The 18,313-nt window shown below is 39.8% G+C and overlaps 1 protein-coding gene across 7 annotated transcripts in view; it reads left to right on the top strand.

The window, feature by feature from the left end:
- MAGI2 (membrane associated guanylate kinase, WW and PDZ domain containing 2) overlaps positions 1 to 18,313 on the top strand; it is a 1,331,631-nt gene that overhangs the window by 1,240,160 nt on the left and 73,158 nt on the right. The gene's annotated exons all lie outside the window — the stretch shown is intronic.

The raw sequence follows: 18,313 nt of genomic DNA, 5'->3' as shown, positions 1-18,313 counted from the left end.
TCAAATGCAAGGGGTGCAGGTTTGATCCCTGGTCGGGTAGCTAAGATCCCACATGCCTTGCGGCCAAAAAACCAAAACAGAAGCAATATTGTAACAAATTCAATAAAGACCTTAAAAATGGTCTACATCAAAAAAAAATCTTTAAAACAAATTAAATTAAAAAAAAAAAAGAACTACGTTCACTTCATTTGTTTTCAGTCACCTAATCTAAGATACTTTCATTGTCTCTTAAGTTCGCTTGATTTCTTCCTTAGCTTGAAGACCAGCTTAGAGGGAAGTTCTTACCTGTCTTAGTGACTTCATAGGCCAATCCCTATCTTGGTCCCTTTCCTTTTTCCTCAGTCTGTTCCTCCCTTATAAGGAAATATGTGGTAGTCAAAATGGCAGGAGCCTGACAGACCTGATATTCAAACACCGGCTCAACAACTCACTGGCTATCTAGCTCTGACCTTGGATGAGTTACCCCGTCAAGGGCTTATAGCTGCCCTATGGCATCAACCAAATACCAGGCCTCCTGTGGGCAGCTTCAGGGGCATGCACATAGGGTAGAGAGGGAGAAAGTGTCCTCCTAGCCAGCAGGACCAATTAAATCAACCCTAGCAACCCGTAGAATGATAACATGTCCACATATTCCATAAGTTATTTAACAGAGTCAATTTTACTCATCTGTAAAATGGGGTAATATTTTCCAGGAAGGGTAAAGTGCCTGCTTCAATATTCCTGAGTTTCCTCCTTTCTCTCTCCTTCCTTCTCCCCAAGACCTATACTTCTATTAAAATACTCAGTACTCTAAGCCTGGAGATACAGAATACATTTTTTTAAGTGTGTATGTCAAGAGGCTGTGAAAGCTTTGATACACAAATCAACGTGTATTTACCTCCGCCCCTCACCCAGTCTGTTAGATAAAGTGGCTCCTTTTCAAAACACAGATCTGGTCTATCTGCCCATTGCTTAAAACCCTTCAGCGGCACCCCATTTCTTTCAGGGTAAAGAGCAGACCCGTCGCGAGGCTTGTCCGTGCCCTGCATGTTCCGGCCCTGCCTCCCCCCCCAGCTCAGCGCATCCGGACACCCCTGCTTTCCATGAAACCGGCAACCGGGCTCTCTCAGTCTCTGGCAGTGCACGTGCTTCCCTCTCCTCGTCACCCGGTTGTCTCCTCCTTGTCCTCTCACTCCAGCGCAAGCATCTCGTCCCCAGAGAAGGCTTCTCTTCTCCCCTCTCCAATCAGGTCACATCCGCCTGTCACAGGCTCTCACATCTGCTTCATAGCGTCTTTCATGGTTCTCGTTTTACATTTATGTGTGTGATTATGTTATGAAGTCTGCCTCTCCAGAGTGTAAGCTCTGTGAGAGCGGGAACGATGTTGCTGTGTGCTCCCCACTCTACCCTTGTGCCCTGTGCTGTGCCTGACACATGGTGGGTGCTCAGTGGATATTTACTGCTGAATGAATGCACGAAAAGAAGCCTTTGACATGTAGAACACGACAGGTAGGCTCAGTAAGTACATGGCCACAAAGGCTCCTGATGAACCAGGGCGTGGGATTGCATAGGTAACTAAGTATATGAGTACAAGGGACAAATTCAGTCTAACTCACGGTGAGCTTTTTATGCCCTAGTGCCTCACTGTAAATGCACCATCCTTTTTGGGCTATGTTTAATTATTATAGATTTTGCAGCGTCAGTGAGATAGTGTATGTAAAACCTTACTGTGCCTAACATTTTTTTAAATGCCTTTAATCTTTAAACTATATTACAGTTCACACCTTGTTTTCCTCATCTGTAAACTCCCTGTCACCAAATGTGAATGACAGGGTAAGAGTGGAAAATAAAGTAAAAGAAGGTCAAACAGGAAATAATGAAGAACTTCAAAAGCATGAGGTATGCAAAACATGGCAGAATAAAGGGTTACAAGACAGGTGTGCTGGAGCCTATTAGAAAAGGTCCACAAGGGAGCAGTGCAATTGGTCGAATGATAGGAAAACCAGAGCTTAGCAGAATATTCAAACTCTGCAGAGCTGAGTCCCATGAGGTCAATGCAGATAAATGAGGTAAGGAGTTGATAAAATCGAAAGCATGAGAGAAGAGAGATAACAAGTGCTTAAGAGAGGAATAAAGCAGTCCAGCTGGAGGAGCAAAGCAATTGTCTGGGCTCGGGTAGATCATTTCAGGGACCCTGCATTGCAAAGATCACCTACCCAATGTTTCATCACCTCTGGGTGCTGACACTCAGTAAACACAGAAAGCTTATCCCTGCATAAAGCGTGAGCCTTTACGTGTCATCACAGACCGTGTCTCTCAGCCATCACTCTGAATCACCCTTCAGACCATCTGCAAATGTGAGGTTTTTCCTGTGTTGTTTGATTCTGCTCCGTGCCTTTTATGAAGGAAAAGAAAAACCTCTCACAAAGATCAAATCCATTACCTTTCTCTTTTCAGAGTCTGACCTATGAACACTGTGTTAAAGGTGCTACACGAGTTCCTTTCAGGAATGAGGGAGAGCATTGCCTTGATTAGAGAAGGAAGGGAGCCGTAGGCAGCGGAGCCGGCCCACTGGTGCTAGACTCCATTGTCAATTATTCAAGGTTCATTATCCCACGGGGGGAGGGCTCCATTTCTCTGCTCTGTTTCTTCTTCTATTGGATGCCCAACTTTGAACCATTTCAAAAGCAGCTTCCCATGAGGGCTAGTTAAAGGTTCGGTAAGGAATCAAGGGGTTAGTGTTAGGATTGCATCTTGGTGAGGAAAGACACAGAAGAAATTGAATAAATTAGAAGTGAGGAGAATCTTTGCATTTTAATTATTCATCTTTTTTTTTTTAATTTTTGTCTATGGAAAAGAATGAGAACATTTACAAATGACTGCTGTGATATGACAAACACATTTTATTTGCCTCTTCAATGAGGGGAGGATCTGTGAGAATAGTTTCCTCTTTTATACTAAGCCATCACTTCTGTCTTTATCTGAGAATAAATCAAGATTTCTTTCCTCTTCATTTTTACGAAATGTCTTCCCAGTGTTCATGCACATTGGCGGTCTGCCTGAAGTTCTTTGTCATCCTATCTCTCCCCCAGACCTAAAGCTCTTCTGCTGGGTGGATAGAGGGTCACTCGGTTTGCTCTGTCTACCGTTCCACTTCTCAGTTTTAATCAGAAAAATGAGCGTGAAATACATCTTGATTCTGATTCGCATAGGATTTTGTTTGTACAGCAGAGCAATTCAGAAGCTATCAAGAGCCAGGTGTTCTATTCTTCAAATGTGATTCCAGGCCGTTCACGTTTCTTCTCTGAGGTGCCCTGGTGTGTCACCCCTTTGGCAAAACAGCATCCTCATACCACAGCCCGTTCTTTCCCTGGGGCTGCTTCCCCCCCCCCCACCGGCACCTGCGCTACTGAACAAAGAAACGGCCTCTGTTCCTGCCTGCGGAACATTGCTGCCTCCTTCTCTGGGATGAAAAGATCGTTACTGTGTCTGACTCCTGGCTGATTCAACTTGACAAGATACTTGTTTTTCAAGAAGCACTTCTTCTCTATACTGGGATCCACTGCCTCTTGACTTCTTCTCTATACTGGGATCCACTGCCTCTTGACTTCTTCTCTATACTGGGATCCACTGCCTCTTGACTTCTTCTCTATACTGGGATCCACTGCCTCTTGACTTCTTCTCTATACTGGGATCCACTGCCTCTTGACCCCGTATAAAACAGCACAATCTGCAAGGCAGTCTTGTCTCATTATTGGCTAACTTTGGGAGGTGTGGACTGACATCCCTTCTAAAGGCCTAACCTGAATTTCCAGCTGCCTGTTGGACGTGCAAGGCACTCATTTTCCATTTCAAACGAGCCAGCATTTCTTGACGTGATGCCATCTTAGTGTCTCATGTCTTTGTGTCATTATCTGCCAAAAGGATGACTATACCACTAGGACACTGTCAGCAATATTAGTCTCTTGCAGGAAGAAAAGGAGACTCCTCAACCTATTAGCATGACTTTGCTTTGTAGGAGACCTTGAGAGAAGAATGATTGAGCCCAGAAAGGAAAGTTAAGGTCAAATGTAAGGAAGCAAAGAGAAGTAATATTAATGAATATTGAATATTGGGTCATTTTTAAATATTGCCTTCCTAGCTCCAAAGAGAAAGGGCAAGGAAAACTGGGAGGTGTATCTGATATCAAAGGGAATTGGAGAGCAAACTGCTGAGTCACTGCTTGGAATTAGCTACTTAACTCGAGTATGCTGGGTCTCAAGCAGGGGATCGCCTGAAGGAAGCCAGGACACACAGCCTCAATCTTTGTCTTTCTGGAAATGGACATCTACATTAAGGAAACTTATGCCAGATGCCAAATTATGTGTTCTCTTCTTTCATTTCACTGCCACTGTCACAATACGCACCCTCATCTTTGTTAGCCTGAACTATTCCAGTATCCAGATGGGTCCCACTTGTCTCTAATTTCTCCTGTTCATGCTTCATACTGCCACCCAAATTATATTCCTAAATTGCAGGTGTAATCAAATATCTTGTCTCCTCAAAAGTTTTCAGTAACCTCCCTTTGCTTGCAGGGTTAGATCTAAGTGTGTTAAAATTTTTTGGTTTTTGTTTTTAATTGTTTTGTGTATGGTCTCTCTCTCTCTCTCTCTCTTTTTTTTTTTTGGAAGGTCTTCTACAGTCTGGCCTAATACAGTTTTCCTTCTTTACAAGCTACTCTATCCCCCCAATTTATACTCCAACCATTGCTACTTCTAGGACACGCAGTGCCATTTCACACTTTCTGTCTTTCCTCATCGTTTTCTTCCCAGGTGGAATTTCCTCTCTGTCCATGTCTATCCTTAAAACCCTACTCATCTTTCAGGAACCAGTTCATGAAGCCTTCACCAAGTCCTACCTCTCACTCCCACTCCCACTCCCACCCCCATTCAGATAAAGTACTCCCATCACACACTTTTGAATATATTTTTTTATTATGAAATATTGTAAAGTAGAAAAGAGATTATAGAATATATATGTGCAGTTTAAACAACAATGATAAAATAAGTACCCACAAACCACTACCCAGCTTAAGAAATAGAGCAATGCCAATATATTTAAAGCCTTCTCTATCTCCTCTCCCTCCATTCCTCTATCTACCTCAGGTAACTCCTCTCCTGAAACCTGTGTTTATCATTCCTTTGCTTTTCTTTATAGTTTACCACATGTGGCTATACCCCTCAACAATATACTGTTTCATTTCACATGTTTTTGAACTTTACTGACATAGAATTATTTTTTTTATATATTTTCTTGGCTTTTTTAGCTCAACATAGTTTGTGAATGTCACCCATGTTAATGTGTATTACTGCAGTTTATTCATTTTCACTACTGCCTGGTTTCCTATAATACGAATATGAATTTATTTATCTATTCCCTGTTGATGGGCATTGGGGTGGTTTCCAATTTCTTAGTATTAGAAACATCACCATTATGAACATTTCATTTAAAGGTCTCCTGGTACACATGTGCAACATTGTCTCTCAGGAAAAATTCCTGAATCTATTCCTAGGAGTAGATTTGCAAAGTCCTGGGATCTGGGCAACTTCAAATTGACTAAATAATGCCAGAAAAATTTCCAAGTGTTTGTACTAATATATTTACCCCTACATACAGTATATGATCTGTTGCTTTATATCCTTGTCAAAATTTGATATAAAATCAATATTAAATTTCTGTTAGTGTAGTAGATGTGAAATGCTACATCGTTATGGTTTTAATTTTCTTCCAGAGTACTAATGAACGTCTTTTTATGTGTCTGAGTTATTCATTTTCCTCTTCTGTGATATGTGTGTTGATGTCTCTTGCCCACATTTCTATTGTTATTGTTGTCTTTCCCTTATTGATTTTTATACATGATGGATACTGTATTTTTGTTGGTTACATGCATTGCATATATCTTTTCCCAGTTTGTGGCAGCTCTCTCTCCTTTATGACCCCTTTTGATGAAATCAGATTCTTAAATTTTGCATAATCAAATATATCAATATTCTGTATTATTTGCATTTTGGTGATTTAAGATATCCTTTCCTATCTTACGGTCATATTTTTTCTAGAGGTTTTAAGGTTGGACCCTTCACGGTTAAATCCACAACCCCTTAGGAATTGGTTTTTGTATATGGCATGAGGTAGAGATTCATCCTAAAAGATGTTTAACCACAGCACTTAGTTCATTTCAGTGTGTAGTTTAATTTAGTATGTTAGATTGTAAACACCTTGGGGTGTGATATTTTATCATAATCATCTCTGTATCCTCCACTGTCTTAGCACAACACTTCCTCCCTAGTGGGTACTCAGGAGGGTCAGAATATCATGGCCGTTGGACACCTCCCAGTGCCCCTGACCTTACACTGTGCTTCTGATAACACTAGGAAGGAAGCCCTGTAGCAAGGAGCACAATGGCTTTTTTCTCCATTTTATAGGATACTTCCCCTTCCCCATCCCATCCTCTGCAGATGTTCTCGTAAGCTATTCCCCTGCTCTATTCTTCATATGCACAGCCAGAGACTGGAACTCGTAGATATCAGGGAACACTGTCAATGGCCAGCCAGTTTTGTTTTGGCCCACAATAGCCTAATAGTACACCTTCCAGAAGTATTGTAGGAAGCCAGGGACAGGCCTCCTTCCACAGTGTGGAACTGATCCCAGCCTGCATTCAGATAATTCAGCATGGCTCAGACATCCTAAATCGTGCAGAAGTATCTGTTGTGTTCTGGGGTGCCAGTTTCCTTAACCACAGACTGGCAGTAAAATGAAAATTTCAATGGGTTCGCTTTGCTTTTCAACCACCAGAGTGAGTTAAGATGGCACTAAATACAAGTATAAAGTTCTTTTCTGAATCATGCAAGCATGAAAGGGAAATACTTCAGTTACCAGCCTCAATATATTCATGTGTGCTTATTCCATGCTTTCAATTCTGAGCAATTGAGGACGTATTTATTCAGTATTTCCCAGAATAAACATTTCTAGAACATGCAGAGAAACACTGGGAAGCACTATGGGTGGCAGAGTAGCATAAGGGAAAGAGCCTGGATTTGGGCAGATCCCAGCTTAGTCGCTTACTAGCTGAGTAACCTCAACTTCCTCATCACAAAATGGAGATCAAGACATCTTCATACCTTGAAGAGTTTTTTAAATAATTAAATGAGATAATTAATGTAAGTGCACAACACTGCCTGGTGTGTTCTCGGTCATCCATAAATTATTTAAGGATGATGATGAAAAAGAGAGAGAGGAAGAGGAATAATGATTGATTTTGATGACATGACCCAATCCCTGTTCTTTGGAAATACATACTTTATGACAACTACATGGATCAATAACTCAGAAACAAAGTTGGATGCAATAAGAGCTGTAATTATCATAACAATATTTTCCAAGCCAAAAATTGAAGTGTGATCTGACAAATAAATGAATCCAAGAGCATATTAGGATCTAATATTAGAAATCAGGAATGTTTCAGAATATCTGAGACTAGCAGTCCCTATAGCTATAATAGAAGCACCGATCGTTTGCCATAAGGAAGATTAGTTTTGTCTTGGAGAGAGTTCTTAGAGAAGATGATATGTGAGTGGGGTCCTGATGTACTTTCAACAGGTTGCTATCAGGAAAGAGAGGAAGAATTTCAGATAGCAAAGGGAGTATCGTGGAACAGGATGGAAGACATGGCCCTATCCCCCAGATGCCTTTTTATCATATAGAAAAGATTGTAGATAATCCTCAGGACTCCAAAGACTCACCTAGGGTAGGAATGGAAGCTGCGAAAATAGATGGTGACAAAGTGAGCAGGAACCTGAGTACTACCTCATACCCACACCTCTGTTTCATTCAAAGCAGCTTTGCTTTTTTTAAAAAAATTTTATTGGAGTATAGTTGATTTACAACGTTATGTTAGTTTCAGGTGTATAGCAAAGTGATTCAGTTATACATATACATATATCCGTTCTTTTTGAGATTCTTTATTCATATAGGTTATTATACAATACTGAGTAGAGTTCCCTGTGCTATATAATAGGTCCTTGTTGGTTATCTATTTTATACGTAGTAGTGCGTGTATGTAAATCCCAAGCTCCTAATTTATCCCTCCCCGCCACGTTTCCCCTTTGGTAACCATGTTTGTTTTCAGAAATCTGTGAGTCTGTTTCTGGATCATCTCCTGGTCCATCCATGTTGCTGCAAATGGCATTATTTCATTCTTTTTTATGGCTGAGTAATATTCCATTGTATATATGTACCGCATCTTCTTTATCCATTCCTCTTTATCCATTCCTAAATGTTGATGGACATTTAGGTTGCTTCCATGTCTTAGCTATTGTAAATAGTGCTGCAGTGAACATTGGGGTGCGTGTATCTTTTCGAATTATGGTTTTCTCTTGATATATGCCCAGGAGTGGGATTGCTGGATCACATGGTAGTTCTATTTTTAGTTTTATAAGGAACCTCCATACTGTTCTCCACAGTGGTTGTACCAATTTACGTTCCCACCAACAGTGCAAGAGAGTTCCCTTTTCTCCACACCCTCCCCAGCATTTATTGTTTATAGACTTTTTGATGATGGCCATTCTGACTAGTATGAGATGATACCTCATTTTAGTTTTGATTTGCATTTCTCTTATAATTAGTGATGTTGAACATCTTTTCATGTGCAAAGCAACTTGGCTTTTATGTATCATTTATTGCCTTTCTCAAGTAAAATTTCATTTCTTAAAGACTTTCCATTGCTTACTGAAAGGGAAAAAAACCCCATATTATTAGGTAGGTATGCTTAGCCCTTGCCTTGTATTCTATGACTAATCCATGTGGTGCATTTGGTGATCCTATGATAACTTTTGTTTTAGTTACTTGTCTTGCAAAATTGTCTGAGTCCTACTTGGGATAGAGGTCAACAGTGTTGTGGATGTCATTCAGGTCTGGGACCAAACTTTGGTTTAAAATGAGGGGGCCCAAGGAGGATGTGGAGCAAGCACAACCCAGCCCTGAGTGCAGGGCTGTATGATTCAGATTGTGGTTCAGACTCTTTTGTGGGGAAAAGAAGCCCTTCTGAATGTCTACTAGGAGTTGAGATAGCAACCTTGAACAGTAGAGCACTGGTGGGAAACTTACACAGTACAACATGGCACCCTCCCAGCCTGGCCCTAGAGGGGTGTACTGAATAGACAGGCTCCTTTGGGATAGGTATGTCTCACGTCTGAGCTCCTTAAATTCCCTAAGGTAAATTAGAGAAGCCTCTGGAGGAAAAAAAGCAACTCAGATGTGTCATATGGGAAACTACACAGAATGTCATCATCTAAGAATGTTGTCACTGTAAGAAGAGTATAAGAATCAGTGAATCACAGAGTTTTTAAACTCTTGGTTGTTTGTATCCCCACTCATTTGTGCTGGCCTTTTAAAACTGGCCACGCTATTATCACTGGCACATCAAAGTGTCTTGGAATGAAATAAATCCATGTAAATATTCCATTTAGCTCCCAGGTATCCAAATGGCAATAAAACTTACATTTAGAAAAGGTAAACTAAATAGAAAATAGAAATACATTGGAAATGCCCAAGAGAACATGGCCATAGTTAGAGAAACAGGACAAAAAAGGTATGGGATAGCTTTCTGTGCTAACAAAGATACTGCTTCTTGATGCAGCAAGGAGGCTTATGGAATAAGAGCTTACAGAAGCTCATACTTTATATAGTTCTGTATAGATCATAATAATAGATGACATAAATGCTCTTCTATTAGAGAGGCAAAATCCTACCTTTTTAGTGACATATTATTGCTTTCAAAAATTGTTGAGAATATCTAATTTTGAAAAGGGACAGATTGGCTTTAAGAAGTTCCCTAGGTAACTCTGATACATACCTCTGGGTAAAACCTACCTTTGAATAGGCTAGAATAGGCAATTGAGCATTAAGTGGGCCACTATTGTAAAATATACAATGTAAGGCCAAGAAATTGGTTAATCCTTTATAACTCAGTTGTTTCCTAAATATTTCACTAAGAAAATTACAGGATGGTTAAAATAATTGACGCTTTATGTATATGATTCTTTCAAAAAATACTTTTTATTTCCTGAAGACCTCTTAAAACAGCTATGGGTTAACTTCTAATAAAACCTTTGTCTGCACATTACAATTAAAATATTTGAGTTAGTAATTGGTTCTTAATGCATTTCATGACACTTCACAAGTGCAGTGGCAAGATTAAGTGTAGGTATTGTTCTTAAACCTGAAATTCTGATAATTATTCACTGTATGTAACCTAAAGATGTTAGAAATCATTTATATTTGAAAATGAGGGTAAGTGTAAGACTCTAAAAACCTCCAGCCTTATAAGATTTCAAGATTTATATATAGGGCTATTGGAATCAAAACAATGGGAATGCTGGCACTGATGAGGCCAAGTTAACCAAAGGACACTATGGGAAGCTCAGAAGAAGACCAACAGGGATGGAGACTTGTATTTGGTTGAGGCACCATTACAAACAGGGGATGAAGGACAGATTCTTGATAACCAGTGCTAGGACAAATGGTTATCCATACAGGTAAAAATAAATCTCTACTTCATACCATATGCAAAAATCAACTCCTGGTAGGTTAAAGATTGAATGTGAAAAGCAAACTACAAAAACCTTTAGAAGAAAATATATGTATTTCATCTGGCTTGAAAAGGATTTTTTAAACAAATCACGAAATGTTCAAACCACCGTAAAGGAATATTACTGATAAATGTGTTTCCATTCAAATTTTAAGCATCTCTATGACGGAACACCATGAACCAAGTGAAAAGACAAGCCTCGCATTAAGGGAATGTATTTGCAACACATAAAACAGACAAAAGCATGCTATCCTGAACATATACATAATACAGAGCTTTTATGATTAATAACAAAAAGACAATCCAATGCAAAAAAATGGACAATGTACATGATGAAGAAATTTATGACAGAAGAAATCCAAATGGCTAATAAACATCTGCAAAGATGTTCAACATCAGGAAAAAGCAAATTAAAGCCATAAGAGCATTTTCTCTCCATCAGATTGGCAAATGTTGAAAAGTCTGGCAATTCCAAACATTGGCAAGGATGTAGGGAACTGGGAACTCTTATTCACTACTGGTGTTAAAGTAAATTGGTGCTGCCACTTTGGAGAGCAATTTGGCAACATCAAATACATTTGAAGATGCACATATACCCTCCAAATCAGCACTCCACTGATCTATGTGTGTACCCTGTTCTTGCTCATATACACCAGGAGACACTTACATTTACAGTTACATTTATTGCAGCATGGTTTTTAATTGCAAACACTGGGGGCAGTTGGGGGGAAGAAATCCTAAATGTGCATCAATAGAACAACAACGACAAAATGAACTAAAGAATGTTTCTATAATGGAGTATTATATAGCAGTTAAAATGAATGGACTATATCCAGTACATGAGTAAATTTCAACAACATAATGATGAGTAAAAAACCAAGGTACAGAGTCACATATGTAATGATATTTATGTAAAATGTAAACATTTGCAATATTATATATTATTTGTGGATATATACATATGAAGTAAAAGTCATAAAAACCAAAAAAAGAAGAACAAGCATCAACTACAGAATAGTGGTTTCCTTTGTGGGGAGGGGAATGAATTCAGAAACCATGCAGGGAACTCCAACTCTATCCATAAGAGTTTCTTTTTTATGCCAAAGAGTTTGAAGCAAATGTCACACAATATTAACTTAATTAAAATCTGGGTGGTGAGTACAAGGATGGAAATTTTATTGCTCTCAACTCTTAAATATTTTTAAATAATATGTAACTAAATACAAACAAAAGAAAATTTTTATAATAGATTCATTAATCGTAGAGGATTCTCAAAAAGTCAAGTGGGAACTGCAACCTACCCACAGATCTGTTAGTGTACAAGTCATCCAAGACAAGTAGTTTTCTTTCCTAAACTTAAAGGTCCATGGGTGGGCAAACTTTTTCTATAAAGGGCCAGGAAATAAGTATTTTTGGCTTTGTGGACCATACAGTCTCTGACACAACTACTCAACTCTACCATATTAGTACAAAAACAACCATAGATAATATGTATCTGAATGAATATGACTGTGTTCCAATAAAATGTTACTTTAAAAAAAAAAAGCAGTGGGCTGGATTTGACCAGAGGGCCATAGTTTACCAACACCTACTCTAAACCCATAGAATCCAAAATTTCAAATGTTACCTTTCAGTCCAGAATATAACCCCAGTCTTTAGTATTTTATATATTCAAGTTTAAAGTGAGTTTGAAAGTCTCCTATTGAATAAAATTTAACAGAACTAACATTTATTGAATGCTTACCATGGCTCAGGCACTGTACTAAGTTAGTATGCATTTCTTATATGAACTTCTCAATAGTCTTATGAGATAGGCATCATGAGATAGACACCATCATTGTCCCCATTTTCAGATGAGGAAACTGGGACTTATAGAGGTTAAATGACTTGTCTAACATCTCTGAGTTAATAAGTGATGTTAGTCATAAGCCACAAACCCAGGGCTCCTAATCCCACCAAAGCCCATGCTATTAATCACATTGCTACACTATCTCCCTCTCCAGTGTCCATCATGCCTTCACAACATAAATTATCAAATGTAAACAATCACAATTTAAAAATAAAAACATTGTTAGAATAAAACCTGGCATATCAAAGTCTAACAATAAATAGATATTATGCACATTTTAGTCAGTGACCCATTTCTTTTAGAAACTCTTGTCTAATAAGGACTTAAAAAAGAAATGAAAATGAGGTCACTTTTCAATTATCCAGAGTGAAGATGAGTAAGTAAAATTAATAGACAGTCCACAAGCTCCATTCAGCTCTCTATTTTTATTCTGTTATTCCTCTCTGTGTGGTATGATGTAAGATCCTAGCTTGGATCTTTCCAATTATCTAGAAAATGGTGACTCAGGCCGCAGCTGAGGATAAAAGACTAAGTTCCCTACATTCCATTTAGAGAATCACCAACAGTGATTGGTGGGGCCTGCTGTGGGAGCTGCTATTTCACAGAACCAGCCCTACTGATTTGTCCTTCCTTACACTCTCCAAATGCAGAGTAGAAACAAGAGCTCTCATTGGGAAAAAAAGTCTGTGAAGCATTAATCATCCCTTCTCCCTACCCAACCCTACCCACGCCCCCCATGAGGGAAGGAGGTATTAGACTTGTCCTGCTGCCTTCCTTCATGATTGGGGATGCTTGAACCACCTTTGCCCTCTACCCCATGAGAGACGTATGACTGTTTCTTGCTCTAAAGTGGCTGAGCTGTTGAATCGGTAGAGACCTGATGAGCTGGAGAAGGCAGAAAAAGACAGGAAAGATAAAAAGTAAAGAGAGGGAGTTCTGGGTGAGCCTGTACTCCCACCGTTTCCCATAGGTTGAGTGGACACTACAGAAGGTGATTTGAGCCTTAAGCCATCTCTCTGGAGTGATATTTTCTGGCCAGAGGGACCCCTGCTAAAAGAGGCTCTAGGTTGTATTATCCATAGTGGAGGAAAGGGAAACCGAATGGAAAAGGAAGAGACCAGCCTCAACCGTGTCTCACAATGTGAAGAGGAAACTCCACGTCAGGTCTTCCAAAGAAGTGACCCAAAACATCCTCAGGAGAGAGGCAGCATTTGGATGTCCACGAATTTAAATTCCCTGAGGTCAGAAATCTTGTCTTCCTTGATTCCCACCATAATCCCCAGCACCTAGAATAGCCCCGGCACAAAGTAAACACTCAGTTAAAATTAAGATCTGCCACACAGAGAACAGAAGCAAAAAGAGGAGAACAGACCTGCCACCAGTAACTCATTTTTTTATAAATTTATTTATTTATTTGTTTTTATTTTTGGCTGTGTTGGGTCTTCGTTGCTGCGTGCAGGCTTCCTCTAGTTGCGGCGAGCGGGGGCTACTCTTCATTGCCGTGCGCGGGCTTCTCACTGTCGTGGCTTCTCTTGGTGCAGAGCACGGGCTCTAGGCACATGGGCTTCAGTAGTTGTGGCACGTGGGCTCAGTAGTTGTGGCTCGCAGGCTCTAGAGCACAGGCTCAGTAGTTGTGGTGCACGGGCTTAGTTGCTCCGCAACATGTGGGATCTTCCTGGGCCAGGGGTCGAACCCTTGTCCCCTTCATTGGCAGGCAGATTCTTAACCACTGCACCACCAGGGCAGCCCACCACCAGTAACTCTTGATTGCTCCAGAGAACGTTGCCTTCTTACATCACCCTGCCATCAGAGCTTCTCTAGCAGACTGGAGAGATGAGGAAGAGTGAGGGGTTGGGGAGAGGGCAGAACAAGACCCTTTCCCTGCTTAAGTGCTCAAGCCTTCAGCCTAGAGGGGCAAGGGGTAGGGGAAGCTCTTAATTGAAGATAAGGTTGCAATGCTAACTGTACTATAATTTTTAATAGCTAAAAGTGCTGAAAAATAATGGAATTGTAATACTACCCAGCAGGAAAGGGGAGGGGGAGTTAACAGCGCAGCTGGTAACAGTTATTGGAAAAATAAATCAATCACACATTCATACCTCAGTGACTAGAAACAATTCAATCAAACAAGTTACATTAATAATGTGATATCCTTGGAAAACATAGGTGATTAGAAAACAAGTATTCTCCATCAGGGCAACCCTGCAGAATTGTTTTTCTAGGAATGGTGATGAATTTGGAAGTTTCCATTCACACGTTTATACTCAGTCCTTTTGGTGACAGGTGGCCCATATTTGTAAAATGACGAGGCAGCATCACACCAAAAACAATGCAAGACTGAACAGAGACAATATAGGAAGGGTCAGCTTCCAAAAGTAGCAATATAACGATGAACTCAGGCACGCTTGAAGTGCCATCACCGAGAGATATCCAAAGATTACTAGGAAATGTAAGAAAGCGAATGGGAGAGATGACGAGGGTCGTAGTCCAAGGCAGGAACCAAGGACAAAAACACAGAACATACACTTAAGGAAGTGGAAGACAGGATCAGGGGAAGCATAATGAAGTGGATCCAAGTCATTCTTGAATGTCCAGCCACACGAACTGTTAAAGGAACCTGTCCAACCCAAATGAAGGAGTCAGTGGCATGGGAGAGCTCAAGCTAACTAACTGTGCAGCGATCAACCTGCTGTCTTGGTACCAATGACACTCGCTATGCAGTATTCATAAGTTAATCAGCTCCCAGTGTAAAAAAAAAAAATTGTGATTTCATTTCCCAAAGTTAATATGAATTTTTATTTGTTTTCTCTAGCTCATAGGGGGTATGTTTGCTTTGTTTATTCGTTTGTTTGAGAATTAAATGAGATAATGCTTCTAACATGCTTAGAAAGTATTTGGCATAAAACTGTGTTCAGTAAGTGCTAATTATTTTGAAGTGTCCATTTTTTCATCTGAGTAGTTCACAGCTGTGTAACAAGATCTTGGGCCATTAAATGAGAGTTTAGTATACAGATAGAAATCTAGAAGCATGTATGGAGTAGTGTCAGTGTAAATGTTCACACAGAGAACTGAAAATAATTTGAGTCTAGTTAAGATGCATGCTAGAGTTGTATCACTTTACCTGCCTTTTTCAAAATAATTAATCATGAAACTTAATTGTTATTAATTATGCTATATTTAATAATAGCAGCAAGTGGTACCTTGAGCTCTGAAGATGGAGGATGTCTCTTGTATCAGATTCCCAACTGCAGTCAGCTCTCATGACCTCACATCAAATTGCATTTATTTTCTCCCAATATTCTCTGCATTTCATTGGATGCAGGGGTCATTTTTTCAAGAATTTGGTAAAGGAGTAGAGGAAGCAAAATGATTGTGAATCAGGATATAGGTGGGAAAGTCTCATTTTGAAAACGGCTGATTTGCCATGGGATGTACGGGGAATTCTGAGAACAGCTGCAGTTACACTAATCAGACAGTTATTAACCTAAACTGCAAAGTGGGAAGAGTTCAAAAAGTGCATTGCAAAGCTACAGTAAACCAGAGGCTTTTCATTCTAGTGATTTAAGAAAGCTTTACATTTTTATTTCCAGTTAACCTGTCAATACTGATGTCACTTAAATACTCCTAAAGAATATTATCTCCTCATTATTGCCAGAAAACATGCTGCAATTTCATAGCTCAGCTGTTCTCATGCATGGATGGACAATCTGAATTAACTTGAACAGAAACAAGATTTTTAGACACTCGGCTACGTTGCTAGTTGTAAAATTTAAGTAATTAATATGTGACTTTAAATAGTAAAAGAAAATAAAGTGGATAATGTTTATTTTGTGCATCAAAATGATAGTGATACAATGCTACTCTTTCTATTCAGTGTTAGCATATCAATAGAAAAACTATTGTAATCCACACATTCATTGCCAGTATAATTGAATATGGTGGCAGTGAGTAAAGGTCCTCTGGAGAGCTGTCTTAAAATTAAGCTATTAAAGACTATTTTCAATGTGACCAAACAAAGGTAGTTGACCCCAGAGACATGAGTTTTTCTGCCCTGTATACAGACTCCTTGGGCATATTAAAATCGGGCCCAAGGACATCCATTTTTCTGTTGATCTGAAACTTTGACACTATAAACATAACATTTTTTCATGGAGAAAGTAGCTGAAGTGATCAGGGAAGTTTAGAACGTGAAGTACTAACTAGATCGATTTACAATTAGAGGTTTTCTCATTGCACCTTTAATCATACCTTCTTCCTCATCCTACTCATGCTTGAATGAACCTGGACTTCAGAGCTATTTGTGACACATGATTATGTGTATATTTTTAAACAATAGCCCAAAGGTTGATAATAAGTCACAAACATCTTAAATAGTTTCGTGTTTCTATAGAAGGAAGCTTTAACTCTGAACTAAGTAAAAACCCTCTAGTGTGCCGCTCTCCCCTCCTCAACGATGCTGAAGCAGCCTTGAGAAGAATAGGGAGCTCTAGGTTGGGAATTAGAGAACCTGTGTCTTGTCTTGGGACCTCCACTTATAAGCTATGTGAGCTTTCACAAAGCCTTATTCCTCCCTCAAGTGCAGAGTCCTAGCCTTAAAGTGAGGAAAAATAGAAACCCAGAGATGAAGAGATTAGTAAGATGGGCTCCTGGCCCTCAGTGGCCCTGTGTATGGTTTAGTGTGTGTAGTGGGTGTACTGTTAGCAACTACTTCCTTTATTTACTTTAACCCCCAATCAGTCAATCAATCAGCCAGTCATTTCTCTCTCTCTCTCTCTCTCTCTCTCTCTCTCTCTCTCTCTCTCTCTCACACACACACACACACACACACACACACCAGTCAGATGCTGCTAGATGCTACAAAGGATATTGTACAAGTGTAAATCATGATCTCTGCTTTCAAACTGTACTTTGGGGGTATAATTGTAAGTCTCATCTGAATTTCTTTTCCAGTGCTTCTATGTCTGCTTTCAGCCAGCTTTGCCAGCACAAAGGCATGGTTATATCAGAAAGAAAAGAGGTGCCTCCACCTTGTGGCTGGGTCCTCTTTAGCTGGTTCCTGGCAAAGCCCTGCTATTTCTAAGCTTACTTCTCATGGCAAGTAGAAGAAGACTGTATTGTTTTTACTTTCATATACTTTTTCACCTTTATATTGTAACAGGTATTACGAACTTCTTTTTAGCCCTTGTTCTCACAGAATTCAAGGTTATCCTTGGCCGAAATGTAGTAGGCAGCATTTATTCATTCACTTAAGAAATGTTAATGAATCTCTTATCCTGTGCCAGTCACCTTAGTCAACACTGGAAAAACAATCGTGAACACAGAACTGCCCTCAAAGTGTTCTGACCCCAAAGCACCCTCTCTGTCAAACTCCCACACACCCTCAACTCCCTCAAGGACTCTCCTTCTCCCATTAATCATTTTATACCTTACACAGTAATCATTTTTGTCCTCAGTACAAGTAAATTTTTATTATCTATTGTTTTTAAGGCAGTGTGTTCGCTATTACTAGGTGGTACAAAGATATAATCCCTCTTTCCAGGAGTTTGTAATTTAGTAGGTGCACAAGTGGTGGGGGGAGGAATGAATACACAAATGACTAGAATAAGAGGCAGGGGTGCGGTAACGGCTGTAAGAGAGGCATGGCCAGCGTGCAATGGATGCCCAGAGAAGGGAGGTGACATCTCCCCCCGGAGGGACCAGAGACAGCTTCATGGAGGAGTTGAGTGGAGCCTTGAAGAATGGGCACAATTACAAGATAAGACTGGAGGAGTTGGGGAGAATGGCAAGAAAAACTAGCAGAGGTGATGGCAAGATAAAAAATGCAGGGATGGGAGCACCCATTGAAGAGTGGAGGAATGAGA

This window comes from Balaenoptera borealis, assembly GCF_965194805.1.
Source record: "Balaenoptera borealis genome assembly, chromosome: 7".
Lineage (NCBI taxonomy): Eukaryota > Metazoa > Chordata > Mammalia > Artiodactyla > Balaenopteridae > Balaenoptera > Balaenoptera borealis.
Note: the sequence above shows the minus strand (reverse complement) of the source record. Positions and strands in the feature narration are given on the sequence as shown.